Genomic DNA, 5,391 nt, shown 5'->3' on the forward strand with positions numbered 1-5,391 from the left:
GGGGCACAAGACCATCTAGCCTCTGGTTGGATACGCCTGGAAGAGTCCTTCCAAGGTTAAGTGAAAAAAGTCAGGGGTGAAACACACAGCTCAGCACACTTCTTATTTAAAGTTGTAAAATTTTGTGTAGTGTGTGTGTGTGTGTGTGTGTGTACACATGCCATGGTGCTCCTGGAAAGTCCGAAGACAACTTTCATGAGTCCGTTCTTTCCTTCAACTCTGTGGGCTCCAGGGATGGAACTCAGGCCATCAGGCTTGGTGACCAGTGTCCTTCGAGGTGAGCCGTCTCAAGGGACCATTTCCTGTTTTTAAAAAGGGATATAGTTGATGGTGGTGGTGGTGCATGCCATTAATCCCAGCACTTAGGAGGAAGAGTCGGGCAAATCTCTGCATTTGAGGCTAGCTTGGTGTACATAACAAGTTCTGGGCCAGCTAGGGCTGCATAGGGGATCCTGTCTCAAAGGAAATCAAGGGAAAACAAATACACAAACAGTAACAAAACAACAAAAGGAGGCATGTACTTGGACACGTTTGCTTATCCCCCCTGCCCCCAGGGATTCATGTAGCCTAGACTGGCTTGAACCCTCTGTGCTGGATGGCTTTAGTGTCAACTTGACACACCTGGGTTGAGGGACCCTCAATTGGGGAATTTCCTCTATTGGACTGGCCTGTGGCCATGTCTTTGGGGCATTTTCTTGATTGTTGAGTGATGTGGGTAGTGCCACCCCTGGACAGGTGGGCCTGTGTTGGATAAGAGAGCAAGCTGAGCAGGGGCCAGGAGAGCAAGTCAGTAAGCAGCATTCCTCCGGTTCCTGCCCTGAGTTCCTTCCTTGAGCTCCCTGATGATCTGTGATAAATACACAAACAATAACAAAACAACAAAAGGAGGCATGTACTTGGACATGTTTGCTTATCCCCCCTGCCCCCAGGGATTCATGTAGCCTAGACTGGCTTGAACCCTCTGTGCTGGATGGCTTTAGTGTCAACTTGACACACCTGGGTTGAGGGACCCTCAATTGGGGAATTTCCTCTATTGGACTGGCCTGTGGGTGTTTTCTTGATTGTTGAGCGATGTAGAAGGACCCAGCCCACTGTGGGTAGTGCCACCTCTGGGCAGGTGGTCCTGAATTGTATAAGAAAGCAGACCATACAGGCCAGGGGAGCACGCCAGTAAGCAGCATTCTTCCGTGGTCTGTGCTTCAGCTCCTGACTCCAGGTTCCTGCCCTGAGTTCCTGCCCTGGCTTCTCTTAATGCAGGACTACTGTAAGCTGAAATAAACCCTTTTCTCTCCAAGTTGGCTCTGGTCATGGCATTTATCACGGCAATAGAAAGCTAACTAGAACAAATATCTCTTAAAGTTAAAAAACGTACATATTAGCCAGTGAGATGTCTCAGCAGATAAAGGCGACCTGACCTTGGTATTTTTGGAGGACTGTGGAAGTGTTTAGAACTTTGTGCTGGAAAAGCCATTGCATACTCAGAGTTTGCTGCTGTGGAGCTTGGAACAGTTATGCTGAAAGAGTTGTAGATGATGGAGGCCTGGCTTGTGAAGCTTCAAAGGGAAGTGGAGGCTATCAGGGCTGTTCATGTGGGATTTTGGATTGAGAATCTGTGGGTTCTGGTTGGCTGGCGCTGAAGAATCAACTGTGATTAAGAAGAGACCAGAACCTGCAGTAAAACCTTTGCTTTCCTGGGACAATTGATGCTGGTTAGCTGGGGCTGAAAAATCATCTGTAAGTAACAAGAGACCAGCATCACTGTGGTGGAGTCTTCTGGGAGGTATTTCCTCAGGGTCAGCACACAGAGGGGACCTGCACTTCTATTTCAAGCTGGAAGCAGGACTTGGTAACGTGTAAGAGTCTCCTGAATGGTTCTGGTGTTGAAAGCGTGAAGGGGTCACAGAGAGCAGCTGAAGCTTGGCACTCTGAGAGGCCAGGAAAGGCCATAGGTGAAAGTGCAGCTTCAGTTACAGCAAAGACCCCAGAATTTAAGGGGTCATGGAGAGAAACTGAGGCTTTGCACCCCAAGAGGCAAGAAGAGCCATTGGTGAAGGTGTAGCCTCAGTTTCAGTGGTGACCCCAGCTTTTTGGAGATGCCGGGACCATGGGACGACCACCAAGGACAGCAGCAGGTGTGGAATGGAGCTGGCCTGGGTCTGCGAGATGAGCTGAGTGTGCTGTGGACTGCAGAGTCAGAGCAGTGGAGCTGCCAGTATCCTTTGGAGCCAGAAGATCATGAATGAATCCCAGATGTCCAGCCTTGAGCTACTTTGCTGGACTTTGGTTTTGCTTAGGTGTGCCCGATTCTTCCCTTCCCAGGAGGCAAGAAGAGGCCATAGGTGAAGGTGTAACCTCAGTTTCAGTGGAGACCCCAGCTTTTGTTGGAGATTTCAGGACTGTGGGACGACCACCAAGGACAGCAGTAGGTGTGGACTGGAGCTGACCTGGGTCTGTGAGATGAGCTGTGTGTGCTGTGGACTGCAGAGTCAGAGAAGTGGCGCTGCCAGAACTCTTTGGAGTCCAGAAGATCGTGAGTGAATCCCAGATGTCCAGCTTTGAGCTGCTTTGCTGGACTTTGGTTTGGCTTAGATGTGCCCGATTCTTCCCTTTGAAATAAGACAGTACTTGTTTTGGGTTTTACAGAAGCTCACCCACAGTTAAGAGACTTTTAAAAGAGACTATGAACTTTTAAGTGTTTGGATTTTTTTAAAGACTGCCGGGTTTTTAAGGTTGTGCTGTCTTATGTTGTGATATTAACATCCTATCCTGGGGACAGAAATTGGAAAGGTTATAGTTTAATAGTGATGTGTTTGTGTGTCTAGTTGACAAGGGGTCAATTGTGCTGGATAGCTTTAGTGTCAACTTGACACACCTCGGTTGAGGGACCCTCAACTAGGGAATTTCCTCTATTGGACTGGCCTGTGGCCATGTCTCTGGGACATTTTCTTGATTGTTGAGTGATGTGGGAGGACCCAGCCTAATGTGGATGGGGCCACCCCTGGGCAGATAGGCCTGTGTTGGATAAGAGAGCAAGCTGAGCAGGGGCCAGGGGAGCAAGTCAGTAAGCAGCGTTCCTCCATGGTCTGTGCACCAGCTCTGGGTTCCTGCCCTGAATTTCTACCTTGGGCTCCCTAATGAACTGTAACCCAGGAGATATAAGCTAAATAAACCCTTTCCTCCCCAAGTTTGTAGTGGTCAGAGTGTTTTGTCACAGCAATGAAGAACAAACTAAAACAGTAATTGGTACCAGAGAGTGGGATATTACTGTGACAGACCTGACCAGAGAGTGGGATATTACTGTGACAGACCTGACCATGGTGTTTTGGAGAGGACTGTGGAAGTGTTTGGAACTTTGGGCTGGAAAAGCCATTGCGTACTCAGAGTTTGTTGCTGTGGAGCTTGGAACAGTTACACTGAAAGAGTTGTAGACGATGGAGAGGTCTGGCTTGTGAAGCTTCAAAGGGAAGCAGAGACTATCAGTGCTGTTCCTGAATCCCAGTACCCACATGGAAGCTAACAACTGTCCGTAACTCCAGTTCCAGGGGATCCAACAGCCTCTTCTGTCTTCTGAGAGCATTGCATGACACACAGGCAATACACGCATACACATAAAATAAAGATAATAAATAAAAAGTTAAATTTGTATTGGCAGTTCTAGATGAATCCTAGTGATGGGGAGGTCTTGGATGTCTTTTATCATAACTTGTGTTATTCCAGATGGATGAATATAGAAGTGGCCTTCCAGCAGGAACAAGCAGCGTCTGCCCACCCCGCCTTCTGCAGTGAGCAGGTCCAATCCCTTCTGTTGATATGGTGTAAGGTTTTTCCCAAAGCCAGGAAATGTCGGGACATTTCTAGGCTTCCTAAGTTTTGGGGGTGGGGTTCCCTCTCAATTTTCCCTTTATTGGGGGTGTATATGATTTCAAAAGGGGAATAGCCAGAAAGTTTTGGGGTATGCCTTGCTTGAAATAGCATAAGACATATGTGGGGACCTAAAGGCCCCGCCCCGCCAGCAAGGCAGACATAGTATGTTGATTCAGTGTACCTGGATTTTTGGCTTTAAGGATGCATTTCATGCATTCAATTTCAAATTTTTCTTCTGAGTTTTGTGACCCATAAGCCATATGAAGATTTCATTTGATCCCTAGAGTCCTAAAATGTGTACAATCTTAGACACAGGTGAGGATAAAATTCCCTCTGGGAGGCCCAGACCACCTCCAGCTCCATCCTCCCTTGGCACCTATGACAAACCAGGGTCTGATTTCACTAAACTGCAGTCTGGGAAACCAGTGAGTTCATTGGGCTTACAGAGCAACAGGTGAGGGTTTAACTCACAGGAGTGTGGGTGCTCCCCTCCTAAGGCCGCACTGAAAAGTCTCCAGCCAGGCGTGGATCATGACCTCCCCGAAGTCCCACAAAATAGTGAGTCACCGTCCCTGGAACTTCCTCAGCTTATAAACCCGCAGCCCTTCCCCAGTACAATACGGAAGACTGGTTGGTTGGGAAGTATGGCTGACACTCCCTGCCTCTCCTTCCTTTCAGGGCACAACAGTCCACAAGGTTGGTTGTGGTGATCCTAGGCAGGTGGGTGCAACTAAGCTTGGAAAGAAGGCATCCGCCCATAACTGGCCAGATGGAGGACAGTCTATGCAACACAAGGGCAGGTCTGTTGTCCGACCCAAGTGGTAGCCCATGTCTTAGAACGAGTTCCCTCAACAGAGTCTTTACCATTTCTTGTCCCCTCTAAAGCCACAAAATCTATGTTTTGCATTTCCAATTTTTGGTTGGACCACATTCATGTCTGTCTTTGGGGGCACAAGACCATCTAGCCTCTGGTTGGATACGCCTGGAAGAGTCCTTCCAAGGTTAAGTGAAAAAAGTCAGGGGTGAAACACACAGCTCAGCACACTTCTTATTTAAAGTTGTAAAATTTTGTGTAGTGTGTGTGTGTGTGTGTGTGTGTACACATGCCATGGTGCTCCTGGAAAGTCCGAAGACAACTTTCATGAGTCCGTTCTTTCCTTCAACTCTGTGGGCTCCAGGGATGGAACTCAGGCCATCAGGCTTGGTGACCAGTGTCCTTCGAGGTGAGCCGTCTCAAGGGACCATTTCCTGTTTTTAAAAAGGGATATAGTTGATGGTGGTGGTGGTGCATGCCATTAATCCCAGCACTTAGGAGGAAGAGTCGGGCAAATCTCTGCATTTGAGGCTAGCTTGGTGTACATAACAAGTTCTGGGCCAGCTAGGGCTGCATAGGGGATCCTGTCTCAAAGGAAATCAAGGGAAAACAAAATAAATACACAAACAATAACAAAACAACAAAAGGAGGCATGTACTTGGACATGTTTGCTTATCCCCCCTGCCCCCAGGGATTCATGTAGCCTAGACTGG

Source organism: Nannospalax galili, unplaced genomic scaffold (assembly GCF_000622305.1).
Source record: "Nannospalax galili isolate Female #2095 unplaced genomic scaffold, S.galili_v1.0 scaffold3244, whole genome shotgun sequence".
NCBI lineage: Eukaryota > Metazoa > Chordata > Mammalia > Rodentia > Spalacidae > Nannospalax > Nannospalax galili.